The sequence below is a fragment of the Struthio camelus genome, chromosome 2 (assembly GCF_040807025.1).
Source record: "Struthio camelus isolate bStrCam1 chromosome 2, bStrCam1.hap1, whole genome shotgun sequence".
In the NCBI taxonomy this organism is placed as follows: Eukaryota; Metazoa; Chordata; class Aves; order Struthioniformes; family Struthionidae; genus Struthio; species Struthio camelus.
Window position 1 is genome coordinate 83,899,274 of NC_090943.1, and position 23,255 is coordinate 83,922,528.

Consider the following 23,255-nt stretch of genomic DNA (forward strand, 5'->3'; position numbering starts at 1 on the left):
GAAACAAATTCTTCCTATAAGATATGAGGGATCTTTGTCGTGTCTACCCACACACACTTTATTCCAAGTCTCTCTCTTTTATTGAGGAAATACATGTCAATCATGTCCTTGGACAGGTTTTCTTATCACGCTCTTTAGGCCAGCAGCCAGAATAAAAGTATCCTTCTACTCTCTGCCACTGAAGCATGCTATTTATAACAAGCACTTTGCAAATATACACAGGTCAAAAAAAGAAACAAAGCAATGGGCTCTATACTGAAAGTGCAGTAATATTCCAGCTGGACAGCAATACGTAAAATATACCTGCCAGAGGCTGACTATTTCCAAGCAATTTTGAATAATCAGGGAAAGAATAATATATGCTATGGTTAACAAACAATGCAAAATGTCTGAGAAAGCTAAATCTGCTTTAAAAAATGGTCAGAGAAAAGCACCTTCCAAGAATCAGAAAGTACCTAAATATTTCCCCTATTCTTCCAATTCATTTGATACGCTGGCATTTTTGTATCCAAGAACAAAAAGCAGTTAATAAATTTCTTCAAGAGGAGTCCCTGAAGAGAGACAGAAGTGATCTGAAATGGATGGTACCTGTACATTTCTTCTGCAGTTTTTCAGATATAACTTCTCTATAGTGACGTTCACAGGCTTAAGAAATCAACCCACAAGGATGGGATGAATTAATACTTTAGGAGAAGTTTGTAGTTTTCAGCCTATGTTCAAACTGTGGTCCACAGCTCAACACAGAAGAGAGTATGTTTGGTTTTCCCTGCAATTAAAGCTTTCTCTCTTCTGCTGAAAAATACTGGTGCTAATAATGGTATATCAGAATGAAATGTTAAAAAGTGAAGGACAGACCTCCAACCTGTCTGGCTGAAAGTTGGGAAAACCTAGCGAACTGCAGACAAGCTGACGTCCTTGCGCTGCGCAACTCAGCAAATTCAAATGCAGGATCCGACATACGTGCTCGCATCTGAGATGGAAGAGCAGACCTAGCCACTTGTTATTCAGAGAGTGCAAAGCGGATAAAGGGAAAAGGGGCATGAGAGAGCACCAGAGTAACGTTAACCACTTTGAGGGTTTTCCCTCTGATCTCTGATTCACCCATCTCCTAGGTGGAATTTTCCATATTCAGTTTTATCTCTCTCCTTCCAACTCTCACCAGCTTCCATAAGCTGTTTTCTTAATACTGGAAATAAGCTGAACTAAAAGCTCCTGCAATTTGACGTAACCTCTACTTAATATTTACTTAATACTGTGATCAAAAGAAATATTTTATCATTCCAATAAGCATAGGAGGAAAAATAAAAAAGACATGAGATAGCCCAGAAGTTCAGGAAAGTGAGGGGAAGGTTGCTGTTTTTCCCGTGGTGATTATACAGGTATTGTGTGACACGCCAGAGAACAATACAGAGTGATTAGAACTGGGTCAGCTCAGATTTAGCCGTTCTTAGATTGTTCGCCATGTACACATCCACCCGGCCGCACTTAGAGACACCTTTAACAGGACTGTGTCTTTGGCACAGTGGGTCCAGAGATAAAACTCTTCTAATAACTGAAGGGTGACTGTAGTTCCCTACTTATTCAGAACATTAAACATGGCATAGAATAGACTTTATTATTTGTTATAAATGACTCAAAAAATTGCCTACATACATTTAAATAAAAAAAATTATGAACAAGGACTGGGGAGCCTTTGGAGCTAGTATTATGGAGCTAGTTTTTTTTTTTTTTTTAATTGAGAGCAATAGTTCATTTTTACCAATGAGCAACAAAGGAAATTAGTTATTGAATCACTTTTGCAAGGATGCAGCATATCCTGCAGTTTGCAAAGACTTTATTTGTGCCAGGTATTTATTTCACGCATTTAGTCATGGATGCATTGACTTCACTTGAATAAACTGAATTTAAAGTACTTTTATATAAGTCAAAATGCACGCACGTCTCACTCTACTGGTACCCAGGTGACCTATTTTCCAACACAAGGGTTTATTTTTCCCTTCTTTCCCTAAACTGGCAAAATGCTAGGTATAAGGATTTTGAGAAGCCTCCACATCAAATCTCTGGAGGTGGTTCCATGAAATTTCCCCTCTGGCTTACTCAAGTAAAAACATTCGTTTACCCCTGAGAAGACACAAACAGAATGCTCTTAAAACAACAACAAAAAAAAGTGTATGTTATACAGCAAAATTAAATTCTTTTACTTGATACCTTGATACTCATAAAGGCCTCAGTTTCAGGCACCATGTAAAAAGGAATATATATAATCAAAGCACATGAATGATAAAAGCTTCTGAAAATGTAACTCACAAGTCAGCAAACATTATATCGGGGTGATGGAATATATCCCAGAGAAGGAAATTAAAGAAGTCCAGGTAAAATTCCACCGGGTCTTTTCTTCTGCCATGACTTCCTCAAAAGTTACTCTTCTCCTGGAGCCATAAGAATGTTTAACCTTTATTTTTAACAAATTAGGACAGAAGGCAAATAAGGCTTAAAGACAGCAGCGTACTGTGTTTGGCAGCAGTAACCAGGCTAGGCAATTCCAGCATTTTCTCCTCTCATCTCTTCGATGGACCCTGCATAATGTAAGCTGAGCTGAGCTCCTGGAGGCAAGGAAGAGAGGAAAATGCCTTATGATGGCTAACGCAGAACCACGTTATAGCCAAATTATCAGAGAATCATGGGAAGTGAGTCTGACTTTAGATGTTTGCAAACCACTCGCCAGGTAAGAAAAAAATAAGTTATATGCAGCACAGATTATTTCTGACAAAAAAAAAAAAAAAACCCACCAAACAAACCAACTATTTCTACCAGCGAGATATAGAATATCTACAGGGGTTGTGCCATCTCCTTCATTTTCCTTCACCTTAACAAAAAAAACCCCAAGTATAGGTGTGTAGGGAAATGTTTTAAATGGTCTGCAGATTTTAAATGCAACTTTTCTGCCTGAACTACAGCCTACGAAATTATCTTCACTTTTTAATCATGTAAGACGACTAATGAATAAAATCCTACCAGTCTATCAACTAATAAACAAATCCTTCAGAGGAACACACAACCGGAGAACTGAGTTTGCTCTGAATTAATTTTGCAAGCATATTGTAATTCTGGGAATACCCTCAGAACAGTACACAAAGTTTAAAAAAAAAAAAAAAACAAAAAAGTTAAGTTTCTGGAAGCACTTTTTTGACAATCCATGAGGAACATGAAATTTAAGATTGACACCTGCTATATTAGGGCTAATAATTTGAAAATAACCAGCCATAAGGCAGGAAAAAAGTCATACACTATAAAAAAAAAAAAAAGTGTCAAGCAGCTTTTATAATACATACAATTTTCTGCAATTTTCAACAGCTTGAGCAATTATAAATGATGTGCTTCTGTGACTAGGAAAAAGAAAACACATGACCATTGTTATCTGAGTGGTGATAATGCATTATATAAAACAAAGAATAATTCTAATTTTATATTTGAACAGTACATCAGCTACTGAATAACTAAAATTGAAGTTTAAACTGCAAATAAAACTCAATTTCCATTTGCTAACACTAAAGTTCTACAGTTATGTATCCACTTTCTGCAGGACTGCAGCCACCTCTCTAGTCAACAGCATTTGGGACAATCTTATTTGTAAGTAGAATTATTTGAGATATGCTATTTTGCTTTTACTCAGCTCTCTCTATATATACTTCAACACTAACTCATACGAACATATGAGCTGATATGATCAGAACAGCAAACACTGCTTCATACCAACAGTGGAAGCCGTTGATTATACTAGATGCCTTTAGAACATACGGAAACAACTGAAGAAATTAGCATTCCAAAGCCTATTTTTTTTCCAAAGGGAAGCTATTTCTAAGTCTATCAAATATGGCTTCTAAGTTACCAGACTCCATGTACAACCACGTAAAGAAAGGATCTAGTCTTCTGGATGATCAAATTAAGACTAAGAGATCGAGCAACAGAAACTGATACTGATAGTGATATGTTTCAGTATTCACTGGCCCACACATGACTGGCTTTGGCTTATTTAGCTTTGCTATCACCTACAATACCCAGGAGATGCATTAACAGGCATAAAACAGAAAGGCATCTTGCCTGCCAGTCTGTGACAGGCATCTGCCTTAGAACCTTGATCCTCTTTATATTCCCAAGGGACGGAGACCTCCTATTTCTTAATCCGTTCATCTGCAGACAGATCTCTCTTGGTGACACCCTAAAGGACAGACCTTTCGTACTGAGATATGGTTAAGCAGCATATCCTCGAGGACTCAAGTGTGAACTGAAGACACGATTATACTGTGCCAGATATTCATTGCAGAGAAACTGCTTGCATATATAAAGAAACAGAGGTAAATTTAGTCCCCACACTTGCTCATAAAACTCGACGTGGTACCATCCATCTCTGGCTACTCTTGTGGAATGGTATTGCAACACATTGCTTCAGGAGCGAGTTTCTTATTGTGACAATTTGCATCAGTCAGTGACATCCTTAAGATAGGCAGGCCTTCACATCAACAGGGAATAATGAAACACGGATGATATGTTCATAGTCATCTCTCCACCCAAGGCTTACAGGGAAACAAAAGTCACTTTTAAGATACAACTTATCTAATCAATGTATAGATAATATAGTTTAGGACAAGACGAATCATGATATATATCTCAAAGTATTTCAACTCTCTCTCCACTGATCATGGAAGAAGCCTAGGCAGACTAGATCAAAAATCTTTAGGCAAATGATTCCCAGTCTGTCTTCAGCAAACCCAGCAGGTAAAGCATATGCAATATGGAGAATGTAAAGCCTCAGACATAACAAATGAAGCGTGTTCTGACAGCGTCTGAAGTAGATGAAAGTGGGAATTGTTTCCCTTATTAGTGATAACATAAAGAAGAGGTTTTTTTCCATTGCTGTCTGTGACTTACTAGGAAGATTTCTGTACAAGTGCATTAAGGCGTTACGATTAGATTCAGAAGGCTTTAGTCTCCCTCCTCAGGAAAAAGACAAGCAAAAACTGAACTTGTATAAAAACTCTTTGAACACTGAACTGAACACTGAACACTGCTCTGAACACTGCTAGTATAGAATATTGCTTTTCACAGAGCGTACTGACCGCTGTAATACATACAAACTTTAGGTACTGGACTGATGCAAGTGTGGAACTTGTGCAGATCAAAAGGTAAATTAACATCTTGGAAAGTTACCATCTGAATTTGAAGGTGATCTATTAAGACAGGGATTTAGAACCTGGCAGCTCAATAATGGGTGTTCCTCCACTTCTGGATGTGGTTACAAGTAACAACACTCTTATCTGAAAGCAAACAGAAACCTCTACAGCTCTAAAAGTCCACATTGATCATCACAAACTCTCATAAAAGGAATCTCTGAATGAGGGACTTGAGGAAGAGGGTGGCTAGAAATAGGAATCTTCTGGACTTAGACAATAACCTCTGCATGTACGTTTGTAACCTTCTGTCAACGAAGGTTATAAGCTTACAAATGTCACAGATGGCCAACAACTGAACAGAGCCTCAAGATTAGCTCACAGTTTTGAGCATCAATTACCAAACTGCTTCAATAAAGAGAGCTGCCGGTTAGAAGCTGCAACAAAGTGGTACATCTTTTTCTTGGAATGTTCCTGTTTCTTCTTAGGGAAGTCTAAATCTTGACAGGTCTGACAAAACGGAGCAGCAATGGATCAGACATGCTGTTCAGGGTGTTATGCAGTCTTATTTTTCCCTCTTTTTGGGAAAAGAGGGCAGCACGCAAATCTATCTGGGAGGCAAGCTGCTCTCTGAGAAGAAAGTCTTTCAAAATACAGGGCTAGGAGGATCCTTTTTGAACTTGTTTCTGTGGCCTGAAGAATTATAACCAAGACACCCAATGTACAAAAAAATGTAGTAATTGCTGCATCTATTGCAGTCTGTAAGGCTGATGTAGCTATGACCGTAGTAAGCAGCTTAGCCATCATGTTTGGTCAGGCAAGACTTTGCCTAGAACTTAGTAGCTTTAATTTGGTTAAGAACATGACAAAGTATAGATGAGCTTGAAAACTGGCTATGCAGAGCTGCCAGTTTTCAGAGCACAAACTCCTTTCTTTCTGGCTTATTCTCTTCAGTCACTTTGTGGTGGCCACTTTACAGGACTGTTTAGTATCTGCCTAGGTTGTAACAGCTGATGTTTCTTAGGCTAGATACAAAAGGTCAAATTAAAATGAACATTAATTAAATTTACCTCCTTAAATATTAATATGCAAGAAATTAAGGTCTGCCACAATTTCTGTGCAAACTCTAATACATCTGTTAGCACTGACTGGATGAGCACCAGGTTCTAAGAAATCTTCCTAGAAGAAGAAGAAATAAGACAGCTTGAAAAAGACAGCAACATATCAGGTGACTTGATCCAGCGCTGCTTTAACATACAGTTGTTTTCTGTTTTTAAAAAAGGCAAGACATCAGCAGAGAAGGAAGTTCCTCTGAAACAGAAGCAGATTCAGAAACAATAGATGTTGCAAGAACATACTTCACTGTGAAAGGCTCAGGATGAGACCTCGTTTTGCTTCAGTTCTGAGGAATTTTTAACTTAACACTATGAGACTCTATTAAAGTAAAGACTATAGGTCTTCTTACACAGACACATTTTAAATGGGACCAAACTAGCATTCTCCAAATGAGGTAGGACAAGGAGAAAGAAGTGAGGCTATGCTTGCTTTAACTAGTCTAGATTTTAAGAGAAATTAACGCTACGGACACAGTTGTTCTGTGGCTGTTGGCCTCAATCCCAGAGAATGGTCCTGAACAGACATTGCCGCTCATTCAAAGTACCACAGATCTACTAAAGTTTGTTCTCTGTATGTTATTTAAGAGTGCATAATTCTCTGTTGGGCAGGGGTTTTGAAAACCACCATTATGAGGATATATTTGAAATTTAGATACAGTTTGCTAATATAACAGGAAAATAGTCTATCGTGTCCAAAACTGAGTAAAATAAAAAGCAACCAAGCACCCAGCCCCAGCATCTTACAGCAGTTCTTCCCGCTTCAACCCAATGAACAGGCACATTTATATGTTAACATTCAGAAAAAACAAAAGCAACAACAAACCCACAGTGAAAACAAATGCAAATTATTTACGTGAATATCTACGAGTACTAAATGAAAGGAAGGGTGCAAAAGTCGAAATTTAATTTATGTTCATTTAAAGCCACTTTAACAGCAAAGGACTCCAAAGTACCTAAGGCAACATCCATTTTCACAAGAGATATGAGAAAATAGCCAGAGGACTACAAACCGGTACAAAGACTCATCTCTGTTCTACGTGAGCTGACAGAAACTGTAAAAAAAGGACATGCATGCCTACTTTGCAGTACACTGGGGAACAGCCAACACAATTTTGTAAAGGGAAATCATAAATCACAAACCTTCTGTGCATCCAAAGACTTAATAAACTCATAGATGAAAGCTAACATCCACAAAAATTTGGATTTCTGAAAAGGTTTTGAGAAGGTCTCTCATCAAATGCTCCTATGGAGACTAAGTCATGGGATATTAGAGGAAGTCCTTGTAAGTAAAAAGAGAAGACAGTTTGGAATTGTCTGAAAAACAATCTGGAAAAAGGAATAAACAGTAGGATGGCAATCCGCTTACAACCTAAATTATTCTGGTAGTAAAGATGGAGGCCAGCTGCAAAAAACTGCTGAAGAACTTTAAGCAATATCAGTAATTTGCTTGCCAGATATATTTATACGGAAAAAACAACCTTTCGTTTATATATAAACATATATATGTATATAGATTTTTTTATATATATATATAAAAACAATGGGCCCTGAGCTGACGGTTACTAATCAGGAACAAAACCTTGATATGATTATAGATCCATAAAAACATCAATCCAGTGCTCAGTAGAGGTTAAAGCCAATCAAGCTTTAGGATTCATTATGAAAAGAACAGAGGACATTGTTAGGACAATGTATAGCCAAGGGTTTCTCCGAATGTTGAACACAACGTCTAATTTTGGTCCCTGTCACAAAAAGGATAGCAAAAATGGAAAAAAGTCCAGAAAAGCACAATGAGGGTATCAAAGCTACAAAAAAGCTTTTACTTCAGGAGCAATTAAGTACTCATGGACTGAACAGGACAGGATAGGAATGTATAAAGATACAGCTTATCTGTAGAATGTTACAAAGAATGATTGCTCACTGTTTCTTGGAACATAAAAAATAGGTAAAAGGGACTAAGTAACTATTATATAGCAGTAAACAAATAGAAGGCAGTGTTCTTCACAAAATGCATAGTTCAGCTGTGGATCTCTGTGCTACAGGATGTTGCGAATACTAGAAGTTTGCAAGAATAAAAAGCAATGAGACAAATTCATGGAATCAAAGGTTCACCTAGCACTGCTAAAAACAAGGATACCACTTCTGAGACTTAGAAGTCCTTTAACTGGAATTGCCGGAGACTGGGAAAGTATACGAGAAGTATACTTACAAGATAGTCCTGCTCTTCTTATACATTACCCAAGGCCACTTTTCTCCCTTTTGACCACCTTCAGAGAGCAGATGTTGGGCTGCGTGGACTTTTGGTCTGACCTTGCAGAGCCTTTTTTGTGTTCTTATCATTGGAAATGATTGTACGTACAGACATACAACACTTGTATTAAGCCAAACTGCTGTAGCTGAGTATGACAGCACAGCACCCAGTAGCATATACTACAGTGAACTCATCAAATTCTGTTTTCCACTCTCTCTATCGTCTTCCCACAGAACAGCAAGTCCAGTTCAAGATTCCAGACTGTATCATTAGGGCACCGGACAGCCTGAACCAAAGATATTTAAAGCACCATTTGCTCATATTTTGTCAAGAAGATCAGTTGTTTCCCCCCCTCCCCCCCCCCCCGACAAAATGAACTGAGGAGTGAAGGAAAATTTTGTCCTAGACTCTGGAATTAATTTTCCTCGAAAAATTTCATTCCGCTCCATGAGCCATTCAATGTTCTTTGCCCTCATCTTCTCTAATATACACAGATAGATGAATTCAGATGTTTTAAAAAAAAAAAAGAGAGAGAGAGAGAGAGAGAGAGAGAGAGATGGTAAGCCTTAAGTAAATTTCTCTCACAGGAAACAGGAACAAGATGAAAGAATGAAACGTAAGTCATGCTATCTACTGTGCCACAGCAATGGCTCCTGAATTAAAGTCTTTGGGTCGCTGTTGGTCGCAGATACACTGAGCAGCACCAGCTACGATGAACAGAACCATATTAAGCAGTTCAGGTCATGAGCTAAACTGTCATCAGTTCAATATGGCTCTTCAAGTTTGTGAGAAAACATGAAAGTAGTTCATATTTCTAGAAGCTCAGGAATGACTGCACATCTGAACTACTTTCTATAATACCACAATGTTGGTATCTATCCCTAGGCAGAAAACAATAAAACACCTGCATCCTCCCTTTTCAACTTTGTATTACTGTCTCTTAACTTTCAGGACACAGGTGTAATAGCTGGATGTAATAGCTGGATATTTGTAATGCAGCAGTTGCTTTCACGTGAAGTCACCCATTCAATAGTTCCTGGTGCTCTGTACAAAATAATAATGCCTTAAATACACTAACTTTAACCATTTAAAAGCCACTTTATATATCCCAAACAAAATTAAATGTTGGTATATATTTAACACTAACAACATTATACAAACATTTGCATGTGCACTGAGTCAGACCAAAGACAAGTCAGACTTTACAATTACTGTTTGATTTCTATTCCTATGGATATTAACTAATATTTAATTGAAAAGGTTGCTTGTGTTGGTTACTACAGATAATGGAAACCATAGCAAGTTTAACTACTTTTAGATAGCATTTGTGTGATGCCTGTTCTAAAAGAAAGTTACTTCCTTAACCAGCACAGCATTTTTCCCTAATAACCATATTCAAAGACAACACCAATTCCCAGAAAGCACAAAATCTAACACTATTGTAAGAAAGAGCATTTCTAAAAATAAGTTGCCACGTTACTATATACTTTAATATAATTCAAATCAGAAAAAGATACACTTTCTACAAAGTTATTAAAATTAAAACCGATGAACAAGCAGTAATAAACAAAACTTAGAAAAGGTGCTAAGACCATTTTTTATTTCAATTATAGCCTATTTGGGAAAACAGGATATTTTAAAAATTACAGATTAATTTTAAAAACAAGATATTATATAATCAACATATTAAAAATAATATACCTACTTGTCAGTGAAGCTCCTCCAAAGCTGCGCACCTGCAATTGGGGGAGTGTAAAATGAAACACAATGCACTAAAACAGATAACATATTTTTCTTCTTCTTTGTCAGGAATGTTCAAATTTGGGACACAATGATTAAGGAAGTCTCCATAACAGTCAAAATAGGAAGAGTATTTTAACTTAAAAACAGAGTGACAGTTCTTAGAAAACCTGAATAGTTTTCTGTAAACTTAAGGTACCAAACAGTCAAAAATATTAACAAAAAAATAAGTATCTTACTTATCTTGCTACATTTTGAAGTTGAAAGAGAAGATTCCCAACGTAACTTAAGCTTTACATTTACAGACTGACAATCACTTTCTACTTTTCTTATGAAACTGTAATAGTCTTGCCACCTAGTGGCTGTCTGGAAGAGTGAAATAGCTACCTATATCACAGTGTCCTACTTGGAATAAATGTTTTCTGCTTTTTGGAGTGGCACTTTATTGATTTCAGATCACTACCACAGGAAAGATTGCTACTTTATTAGTTCATGAACCTAACTGCTCTTGAACTCTGAGCACAATTTCATCGAAGACAATACATTTAACTATAGTAAAATATTTATTCTATAATCATAAAGCTAGGAAATACAGGTTTTCCTAACACCATCTCTCTGATGAATTGTTAAATAGCCATCTAGCAATGGGAGCAAAACACACATGAATACGGAATGGTGCTCTTAACTCTGTTAGCTTGGTCAATAATGGTATATCTGGGATTTGGTCAAAATAAAAAAATATTAAGTAATTACAGCTAAGAAAGATGTAAATAACTTTGTAAATCATCAACTTCCAACTTGTGATGTAGGCAACATTAGGGCTGAGTTATACAACACAGAGCCTAGCAAACAAATTTTGGCAGACTTTTCAAGTTGGCTTCCGAACTTGCAATGCTAGAGCAGCAAACAAAGGTAATGAAAAGGAAAAGGGAACGATAACAAACCATGCTTCCAAAAGGCTGGGAATAACTGCTTTAACTTAACAGGAAACAACAGGCTGTGGTAGTCAGAAACAAAGCGGTCGTATACGAAAGAGGAATACCCTGCATCTCTGACATCCATTTCCTGATTTTGTACTACGTTCTGGTGATTTTTCAAACACTTTGCATGGGAGTCAACATCAAACAAAAAAAAAAACAAAACACTTCAAAAAAATCCTTCCTAACAGTGAAAATTACAGACTGATGAACACTGTTTTGCCAAAAAAATTTCATGACATTAACAAAGCACAGGACAGGAATAGTAATAAAAAACAACTAGCCAACAGACTCAAAATCCTTTTCAAACTTGGCAGTATTCACATAAGGTTTTCTATTCACTGGAAACTGAACACCACATAGACTACAAAAATGATGCTCCCTGAAGGATCCTCCTTGCTAAAATAGGTCACTTTTCAACCCATTTACAAATTTGACCAATTTATATTTGGCATCCTAAACTTTCTAACAATAATGCAGTTGTTAGAATTGAGAGCAGTGTTAGAAGAGGAACAAATGTTTAAGAAAACTTTGTATTTTAGAAAATAATGCATTGTCGAGTCTGACAGCTAAGAGACAAGGATTAGCTGTTCACTGCAACTGAGTGCACTTGTTCTGAAACAAATCTCAGTGCCATCTCTATAAAATACAGAAAAACTTAATTTAACATGTATAGATCACCACAGATTCTCTTGTCTCTCTCAGAAATTAGCTAATACTTGTACCATGATACATTAGACAGATCCTCATAAAATTAAAGTGGATTTAATAATGAACGAGTATGCTCTGAATTGCAGGCATTTAGGCAAGGAACTCTTATCAGTACATCGTCTTACCTTTTATCCTAGGTAATACCAAATCCTTTATTATCTGAAGAACGAGCACTCCAAGTATTATGAGAGAAGTCAGATGATACACTCTCCAAGGTGTCAGTGCAACAAACCTAGAATATTAAGAAGAAATAAACAATGAATATTTTAAAAATTACTGGAATTTACTTACAACTGTTACTGGTACTGAAAATAAACAGAAAAATACCCTGATATTACATTAATTGAATTTAGTTTCACCCCGCAATAGTTTCACAGGAAGCCAACAATGACCGAATGCTTTAAGCTTGACACAGCCTCATGCAGAGAATCAATGGTTAAGCATACACTGAATATTTAGTAGATTTTTTTCACAAAGTGCATACATCAGCACTTTCACGTAAGCACAGAGGAAGTACGGAAAACAAAGTATTTTAACTATTCCATAAGAAATATTACTTTTTAAGTCAATTGTGGCTTTATTAACATAAATGGTCTTGGACTTTCTTTTTTAGTCACATGATAAGAAAAAGGTTAAATATTTTCTTGTATTTTCCTACAAGATCTAAGTTCTCAGAAGATCTTTATACAAAATGATTCCTTCAAATGCAAAAATGAGATGCAGCTGTATCATTCACAGTATAATAATCTTTTCTTCATAACAAACTTTTGTGATTTTTATTTTTCATTACAAAAAAATTAAAACATGTCTACTCAAGTCAAACAGATCTAGAGTCACAACTTATGATTTACAATATCATGCTTTAAAAATTCTGACTTTGGTGTCCAAGCGTGTTTGGAGATTAGCATTCCTTCCTGTTTTACTGACAAATATCTTAACCTACAAAACAGGATTTGAAGTGTAAAATAATTAAAATTAAAATAAATGAAAAAATACAGCTGAAATATTTGAATAGCTTGTTTCAAGCAGTTCAAGTCAGAGATCTTAATACACGTAATGAGCGTACTGGTATCTTTTGCAATGTGAAAGGAAAAGGATTTACTTCTATACATAAAAACGTGCGTGCGTAAGTGCGAGTGTGTGTGTGAGTGCGAGCGTGATTGCGAGTGTGATTGCGAGTGCGAGTGTAGGACTACCAGAAACAACAGGAAGCCACTGCTCACAGCAGTGGATCAAATGAAAATATGAACATAAACATCATCATACAAAGCTGACAGGTTTCCAGAAAATTGACTTGAAAATTAAATTGGGGCAATTGGCCCCCAATGAGTTGCTGCTGCAGTTTTTCTGCAAAGAAGAGGGGGAAAGAAAGGAAAAAGCAGCAGCACGCATGGCCACTGGAGGAAGCTGAGACAGAGCATTTAAGCATACCTAGATTTTTTAAAAAGAAAATTGCCCTTTAGCAATTCAGGACACACAGCAGTTTTGGAAAACTGCTCAAACAGTCATTGTGAAAAAACAGGATTGCATCAAAGAAATTCTCCATGCCACTAATTTTTGCAATGAACATAAATAATTCATAGGAATTCATAATAACGCCCAATCACCCAGACCAAACTAGAGTATGATTTTTCAACATAAACAGATAAGTTGTTTCCAAAAGTTTTTTTCTGAATATGCAGAGCTTCTACATCTATGCAGAGTTTGAATTATAAGACTATTCTATTAAAAATTCTGCATCAAACCAGTACTTCTGTATAGTTTTGGTGAGACCAAGAAAACTAACAGAGATATACAGGGAAAAAATGGTGTACAAGGTAAGCTCTTTCAAAGCTGCTCAAGCGTAGGTCTCATTAAACCACAAGCCCTACTTCTACCAGCTCTCAGACTATATCGTCACACTATTTTTCTCAGCAATATTCTTCACCTTTAAACATACTTGATTCTGTCTGAGGACCAAGTTCAGCTGCATCAAAGACACTGTTTTAACTTACTTATTCAACCTGCTGACCATGGGGGAGGGGGAAGAGTTGGCACTGCAGAGAAAAGTCAAATGATCAAAAAAGTTTTCATATGACTTCTAGGCATCAGAAGTTTCTAAAAAATGCAGGCCTTCAAGTCATATGGGTTTAACATCCCACCTATTCTATAGGTTCCTTGTGGTGTTGGTACATTAATGCTTTCTAGTACTGAACAGTGTGTTCTGATTTAACAGTTACCATTGGCTAGTTCTCAACAGTTTGAGGAAAAACAGCAATTCTGAAGTAAATGCGTGTGTGCATGTATACGTGTATACATACACACGTGAATTCTTTAAGGTAATATCAGCTATGAGGGTTTAGCCTATCATCAGCATAAGCAGGACATGTTTGACCTCATTTACGTTCACAACTAAACCATGCTCCTAGTTCCACTGCAGACACGGCTGTCACCTGCTGTTAAAAACAACTGTACTAATGCAGACAAGGATTAGCAAACAGGGATTAAGAACACAGCATCCCCTCTGAAAGATTCTTCCTATACAAAGTCACGTCATTCTGCATTATAAATTCTGCAGTCTTCCTGCTCCAAAGCTTTTAGGAGAAAGGAAAAAAAAAAATCTGTAATCGAGTGTAGTAGTCAAATAAGGGATTTTCAGTTATTCAGAGAGCTTTGAATTGTTTGGACTGGACTTTCTGTGCCTTGGGATTATTAGCTGTAACACTCCTTCCAGCACTGTTTCTCTGCTGTTTATTTAGACTGCTGTTTGCAAGAAAGACCATCTCTTATGGATTCATTCACAGTCACTGTGTGCTGACCCTCAGGTGCTCCAATAATAGAGATTAGAAAAATTTATTACAAAAAAAAAATCGTGAGTCATGTCAGACAACTTTGTGCTTGAACTCTTACCGGTCAGTGACTGATACTCTCCCATCATAGTTTTTAGGCCCACGTCTATCATCAGCTCACCAAAAGGTTAGGCCAACGTGCTGAAATCTGAAAACCACATATTATGCTAGCAGAGTAGGGACTCAAAACTCTTACAGGAATCATCAGCATGACACAGAGCAACTTGTAATGCACAGCACCCAGACTAACAAAAGGTTTTAGAAGTACCTTTGTTAATTATTAGGAGATTTTTTTTCTTCTCTTTAAGAAGGAAGTTAGAGCCTACTTAAACTATTCTAAAATACATGTGCACCTGCCAAAATTTAAAAGCTCCAGAATGGCATCATCATATACAATACAAAAATATTCCTATTCCAGCAGAAAAACAACAGATCAACAATTTAATCCATAAACTTTTATGCTCTATTTTTCAAGGAGGACAAAAAAACATGGGCTAAAGTTCAAATTGTTCAATTTCTTCTACCAAAAAACCTGCCACAAGTGGTGTTGAAAATAACAACCACTACCCAGAGACGTAAACAAGACTTGTTCCCAATGAAATCCTGAGGTATTTTGAGGGAAGCTTTTCTTATAAAAACAAAGGTAAAAACAATGCATTTAATTATGCATTTTACATAATGACTTCAGCAGTTAGCAGAGCAGTTTGCATGACGGGGCAGGACAGAGGCCAAGAAACTCGGCTCCACATAGCATGGAACTGCGCAAGCACAAGAGGAGATACCACAATGCTCAGTCCCCAGCATCAGCTGCAAAAAGTATCCTCAACACATCAGAGGCCTTCACCCAGACAGAGTTCCAGAGGAAGGATGCAGCCATCCAGTGCTGGGGCTGCAAGAAATGCCTCAAACCTCTCCCGTGGGCTGGGGGTAAAAGTGGCCTCGCCTATGGGAGATGCGCTCTCGTTGAAGCACAGAGCAAGTCAGGTGAAAGAGTAAACAGGAGGCAGTCAACAGACGGCATACCATCATGAAACATGATCTCCAAAACTTGACTGGGTAAATACCTCAGCAAACTGATCTAACTAGACCTGCTCTGAGCAGGAGGTTGGACTAGCAGGCTTCCAGCAGTCCTTCCAACCTACATTATTCTATGACTCTATGCACAGGTGATTGACAATGTATCTGCAGAGACCTTGCAGAGGCCACACAATGCAAAGCAGAAAGGTCAGGTAGAGGCTACATTTGAATGAGTGATGAATGGAGACTCCCAAGATAGAGGAGGCTGGAAATCTGGCACATCCGGCAGCAGCAGAAGGGTTCCTTCTCCGCCCTCCGATCTGAATTTATAGAACTGGTACCATGCTCTAATAACCAATGCAGGAGAACATGCTAGATTAAGGGAGGCCTCAAAACTAGCTAGGCTTGAACTAGCACCACGAGGAAGCAGCACCTTTTAGGGGCTGGAGATTCCCTTCTGCAGGGGATAGAAGCACCAGCTGCTAACCAAACAGGCTGTCACAAGAGGCTTGTTGCTTGCAGTGGCCTGGACTTGGGGTGTTACAGATAGACTGCTGAGGCTTGTCTGGCCTCTGATTACTACTTCTTGGTGTCCATCCACAATAGCACCACTGACACTGTCAAGGGAGACCTGGAACAACAGAAAAAACAAAGAGGGACTACAGAGCTCTGGAGACAAAGGTGAAGGACATGGGAGTCCAGGTGTTGTTCATCTCAATTCTACAGGTAAAGAGGAAGTGCTCACTGAGAAGTGGAAGTACCCTGCAAGTTGACAACTGTTTGTGCAGCTGGTGCCGCAAGCATTGCTTTGACTTCTGTGACTCTTTAAGGAATAAGGACCCCTAGTGAGAGACAGCATCTATTTAACAAAGAGCATCTGCACTCATGAACTTGCTTACACAGTAAGAAGGGTGTTAAACTAGGTCTGTCAGGGGACGGTAATAACAGCTTGCGGTTTAGTAAGGAAACAGAGAGAAGGCAGGAAGTGAGAGCAGGGCGATGGGAGCAAGAGAGCCCTCAGTTAGGATAGGCGGCAAAGAGCCCACCTCAAGTGCCTGTACACAAATGCATGCAGCCTGGGAATCAAACATGAGGAATAAAACCTCTGTCGGTGGATGCAGAACGACAGCACTGGGACAGCTGAAACGTGGTGGTACAGCTTGCACAGCTGCAGCTGTGTGATGGACAGATACAAGCCGTTCAGGAAAGACCAGCAGGAGAGATGAGGAGGCAGGGGCTACCCTTTATGTGAAGGAGCAGCTTGAATGTATGGAGCTCTTCTAGGAAGGGGTGACAGGTTGGCTAAGAACTTGTAGGTCAGGATCAGTGGAGAGGCCTGTAAGGGAGATATTGTAGCGGCTAGGAAAGGATAAAATCTTCCTTGAACAACTTGAGGAAGTCTTCTGATAACACACCCTCTTTCTTATGGGAGATTTAGCCTCCTTGACTGTGTTGGAAGGGCAACATGACAGGATGGAAGCAATTCAGGAAGACTTCCGCAGAGTGTCAGACACAACTTCTGGGAGAACCAGGGCAATGCTCTCCTGAATTTGCTGTCTATGACCAAGGAAGAACTTGCTTGGGGACATGGTAATCAACGGCAGCCCTGGATGTAGTGGCTATGAAATAATGGAGCTGAGGATCCTGGGGGAGTGAGAAGAGATTCACGGAGTACAGATCCTGGACGTCAGGGGAACCAACTTTTCCTTATTCATGGAACTGGAAGATGCAATCCCATGGGAGGCAGCTCTGAAAGACAAAGGAGTTCAGGAAAGCTGGCAAGTCTTTAAGGATAACGTCCTTTAAGAGCAAGAATGAACCATCCCCATGCTCAAAAAGCGAGTGTATGTACCAAGTGACCAACCTGGCTAAACAGGGGAGGAATTATTGAGCTTCAATATAAAAGGCATGTAGCAGGTGGTGGAAGTGAGAGGAGGCTATAAGGAAGGAATGCAGAAACACTGCCTGCGCATGGATGCTTGGTGCTGGTAAGTCAAAGCTCAGCTAGCATTGAAACTGGCAAGGGACACCAAGGGCAACAAAAAGAGCCTCTATTGCTATTTTAACAGTAAATGAATTAATACTGTCTGCTAAAGACTTAAATCACTTGAAGTGAATGAATGCCTTCTTTGCTTCATTCTTCACCAAACAGGTCTCCTAGACATTAGTGCTCAATACATTAGGGGAAGAGTCTGAAAGGAACCTCATGAAGATCAACACAAAGGTGAAGTCCTGCACCTGGGACAGACTAACCCCTGCATCAACACAGGCCGGGGACTGACTAGCTGGGGAGAAACTCTGCAGAAAAGGACACGTGGGTCCTGGTTGACAGTAGGCTAAACATGAGTGTGCACTAGTAGTGATGAAAGCCAACACAGCACACAAGGCTACATCAACAGGGTTTCAGCCAGAATGAAGGAAGCGATTATTTCCCCTTTATTTCACAGTCATGAAACCTTATCTAGAATACTGCATCCATTTTTGGGTTTCCCAGTACAGGAATGACACTGATAATCTGGAGTGAGTTGAGCAGAGAACCACCAAGATGGTCAGGGGCTGGAGAACCTGCTTGTGAAGAGAGGCAGAGAGACCTGGGCTTACTCAGTGTGGAGAAGAGAAGGCTTGGGGGGGGGACTTAATAGCAGCTTTCCAGTACCTATGAAGAAGCTACCAAGAAGATAGAGACAAGCTTGCTACTGAGCTCCATTGTGGTAGAGAAAGAAACCATGGTCATAAAATGAAAGACACCAGCTTTTGACTGTTAGGATAATTAAGTAGTGGAACAGGTTGCTCAGAGAAATTGTGGAATTCTGTCCTCGAAGGCTTTCAAGACTCAAATGGTCAAAGTCCTGAGCAACCTGTTCTGAATTGAGTATTGACCCTGTTTTGACTGGAAGCTGGACTACAGATGTCCAGAGATCCCTTCCAACCTGAACTATACTTTGATTCTATGGCTCTATTTCATTCTATTAAAAGCGGCTGGCAAATCCTTTTCTGTAAAAGGCTGAACTTAGCACCTTTAGGCACAACAGTTTCTACTGCCGATCGCATTGCACTTGGACCAAAATGATTTTAAATTGCACAAATAGGAGTCAAACTTAGTGACTTTAATGATTAAAAGTCAAAAGGGAAATATTCTTCAAACGTATAAAGGCAAACTCTTTCTACTGCAGTTTTAAAATAAATATTGCATACAAATGAAATCTATTGAAAAAAAAAAGTATATCATTCTGAAACTCCACTGAAAGCTACCTTCTCCACTCTTCAGCATTTCAGTTGTACCTATTCCTACCTACCTACAGCCAATTACACAGTACAACATTATCTTCTTAAATCCCATACTGCAACTTTTCTTAACAAGTCTTGCTCCTCCATTTTTAGTTTCACACAAGTAAGTACTGCCATTAATCTCTACTGCCTATTCAGCATTGCTAAACACAAACCTAACCTTCTGAGTATTTTGATAATTTCTGTATTTTTACTAAAATGTTATGTTCAAGTTCAAGAAGAGTGCTCTGATTAAAAACAAAAAAGAACATCCTCTTGACAAGCTTCCTGTATCTGTGGAGGTCAGATGGAAAGAAAACAGTCAATGCAACTGAGATCACAGAATCACAGAATGGTTCAGGTTGGAAGGGACCTCTGGAGATCATCTAGTCCAACCTCCCTGCTCAAGCAGGGACCTCTAGAGCATATTGCCCAGGATCACATCTAGACGGGTTTTGAATATCTCCAGGGAAGGAGACTCCACCACCTCTCTGGGTAACCTGTTCCAGTGCTCTGTCACCCTCACAGGAAAGAAGTTTTTCCTCAGGTTCAGATGGAACTTCCTGTGGTTCAGTTTCTGCCCCATTGCCTCTTGTCCTGTCACTGGGCACCACGGAGAAGAGACTGGTCTCATCCTCTCGACACCCTCCCTTCAGATACTTGTACACGTTGATGAGATCCCCTCTCAGTCTTCTCTTCTCCAGGCTGAGCAGGCCCAGCTCTCTCAGCCTTTCTTCATAGGAGAGATGCTCCAGGCCCCTCATCCTCTTTGTAGCCCTCCGCTGGACTCCCTCCAGGAGTGCCAGAGAGAGTAGTGCCAATTCTCTCTCCAGAATTGGACACAGTACTCCAGGTGAGGCCTCCCCAGGGCTGAGGAGAGGGGCAGGATCACCTCCCTCCACCTGCTGGCAACACTCTGCCTCATGCACCCCAGGAGACCATTGGCCTTCTTGGCCACAAGGACACGTTGCTGGCTCATGCTTAACTTCTTGTCAACCAGGACTCCCAGGTCCTTCGCTGCAGAGCTGCTTTCCAGCAGGTCAACCCCCAGCCTGTCCTGGTGCAGTGGGTTATTCCTCCCTAGGTGCAGGACCCTGCACTTGCCTTTGCTGAACTTCATGAGGTTCCTCTCTACCCAGCTCTCCAACCTGTCCAGATCCCACTGACAAAAGCAAGACGGTAGACCACAGAAGATCAGCACATTAAACCAGCATATTAAAACTAAACATTCGTCCTAATCTGGTTAGAAAGCCTCTTTATTTGCTCCTGGAGGTCATGTTCTCTAACATCATATCACCTAAAGATAGAAACATACCTTTAGCTACCTTGTCATTCTTGTCTCTTCTCTAACTCGTAATAGTATGGAAGGGCCAGTTAGTAAATACCATCAAGGTATGCCAAATAACACCATAAATCATCCATTGGATCTATTACATCAAAAAGTAACCACCTCCCAGAGCAGACCACCTGGGAAAATCCACTGCACGGAGCTGCTGATGTGGCACAAGCAGGCTAAGAAATTTCAGAGGCAAACACTGCAATAAAATCTTGCTTTCTTTAAACACAGTGGGCTCTTATACAGCATTGCATAAGCTGTTTTTAATCGTCCTTGTGAAATACAGGGAAGGCAAGGACCTACTAAATTGCTCTAAAAGTTAAATATCATAGCCATTTGACAAGTTACGAAGCTGTGAGGGTATATTTTTATAACACATTCTAGAATTATGAACGATTGCTACTTTGCAAACACAAACCCTAAGGGATTATTTTGTCAAGAATTAAATAATTCAGATTATTAGCAACCAACCAGTAATTTCTGGAAAGCCTTAAAAGGTACACTTTTAATAACCATCCCTCCTTATATCAATTCCAGAGACACTGGTCACAAACACGTGAAAGCAATGAATAACATAGACATGAAGAAATATGAAGCTTTGCTCCACCATCAACTATTATGATACATTTTAGCAGCTGCATGAGTGATTTGTTGACTTTGGTGCACTGTTCAATCAACAACCATTCGCATCTTAAAACCAGAGCCCATTCAGAGCATTTTTTATGGTGTTTCAAATAGTACAAGTTCGTGTATACTTGTTTCCCCATTAAACGCTAAGGTAAAAATCCACTCAACACCCTGCAAGTACAATTTTCCATACAAGCTGTTAACAATGAATATTACTCCTAAATTCAGTCACATTTTAAAAGTTATGTCCGTTCCTACTCTTTCTGGGCACTGTCCAATACTGTTTCAGAAAAATGTCTGCAATGGTGGCATGGAGATAAGGAAAAAATGTGGTCATAACATTTTCGTGCTTGGAGCTTAGTGTATCCATTCTTCTAGGCTTATTGCTAAAGTGATCAGCTCCAATCAGTCTGGTAGCACCAACTTCCGATGCCCATCACAAGCAAGAGGTTTGGGAGAGTGGGGTGTGAATGATTAGTTTTTCCCCCTAAATACAGCATGAAATACGGTTCCTGAAGAACACTGCTGAAATACACAAATGCAAAGCTGTGTATCTGGAAGCTGTCACCGAGCAGTGGCTAGAACATTTTGTTTGCTCTTTTGTGAATTAAGAAGCAATAATACATATTAAAATTCAACTGTATCTTATTTAAAGCTAATATAATACTTTGACTGCTAAATCTTAATTGAAAAGGCATCCCAGATTTGCAAAACCAGCCTTTCACAGCTGTGAATATGTGAATTTACAACTTCTACTTTAATTGCTCTTAGATGTAAACACTTTTTATATTAAGCTTGTGTTCCACAAACATTAAAATGCAGTACTTATTTTAATGTTTATTAAAATCCACATCCTAACATTCAATACATGCATTCCATAAATATTATATTCCCAAACTCAATAATCCAGTATTTTGCTATTGTTGCCTTAAAGTATCCTAGTCTAAACGAAAAACTTGTTCAAGAATTACAGTGCAAAAATCCTTTCCCCATCCCTGCACAAATACTATAAATATCCACTTTAGATAGAACAAGTTATGTGTGCTTTAGAAGGCAAACATTTTTGGTACCGACTCTTCTAAAATTCACTTTTTGGCAGAATTTGCTGTTCATACTTATGCTTATTCTATGTATATGTTATTTAACTGTCAATCTGCACGTCTCACAGATAGCATAAACTGCACAACAGCAGTTTCCCTGTTGCAGAGAGGAAAAAATATTACATATAGATTCTTGTATGAAAGAAAGTATTGGCATATGAATCATCAAAAATTTTAAAATCAAGAAAAATTTAATAAGTTCTGGCAAACAACCCTGTTCATCCCTACAATCTGTTGTTATGATTCCTACCAATTTGTTGAATAAAATCATTTAAAGAAAACGCTAAGAATATTTGCTCCACATCTCCTGCTTTGCAAAGAAATTATAACACGTTAATCTAGATTTAAAATATGCATACCACTACTTTCAGTGGTGCCTAGCAACTGAAGACAAATAGCTATTCATCTGTTTAACCAAAAACATGTGAATTACAGTAATGGAATGCTTCTTAATGCAGGTATATTAAAAATGTTTTAAATGACTTTTCATTTTGCGGAGAAAACTATAAGCCTCTGTACAGATGTAAATTAAGAACAAGGACCTCTTACACTTAAAGTTTTCTCCAAGTATCAATGCCATTCAACACAGAACATAGATAGCTATGATTTTTAATGAAATATTCCAATAGGAGTGGGAGGAAGAACTGTAAAGTAGGTGATTCATGACCTTCAGGCAGAGCGATGAGTCTTCTATAGGATAGCACAAAAAGACTAAAAATTCCATCAGTCAGTACAAAAAAAAAAAAAAAATTTTAAGGGGAAGAGGCATGAGTACTGTTCTAAAACTCAGAGAATTCTCGTTAACTCTTTCTTTGTGAAAGACAAAGATGATTCAGTCATCAACCTCTTATTTAAAAGGCTCATTTGTCAGGTTTTATTCAAGAGATTACGATCATATTTGTTCAGCCAGAAAGCATATATCAAATCAAACAGAACCTGGACAGTAGTTCTTTAGTAAACCTTGTACAATTTATCAGAAATAAAGATACTGCAATAATCAAATAACTCTCTTCTTCCATAGACATAAATTACTATTCTGACAGCCACCTGTAAAAGTGGTAGTTGTCTCAGAGGTTTCTTTGTACACAGGTTGCAGGGCAAAGGCAAAAGGTAAAGAC

The 23,255-nt window shown here is 38.6% G+C and overlaps 1 protein-coding gene across 2 annotated transcripts in view; it reads right to left on the reverse strand.

Annotated features, from left to right (window-relative positions):
- Window positions 1-23,255, reverse strand: part of RETREG1 (reticulophagy regulator 1) — a 76,082-nt gene that overhangs the window by 44,924 nt on the left and 7,903 nt on the right. Inside the window, exons 2-3 of one of the 2 annotated variants that reach the window (XM_068931455.1) lie at window positions 12,088-12,194; window positions 10,240-10,270 (exon numbers count right to left, since the gene is read on the reverse strand). The gene's annotated coding sequence lies outside the window, so the exon portion shown is untranslated. Of the gene's footprint in view, window positions 1-10,239; window positions 10,271-12,087; window positions 12,195-23,255 lie in introns of those variants that run through there. The other variant, XM_068931457.1, reaches the window with a different exon arrangement.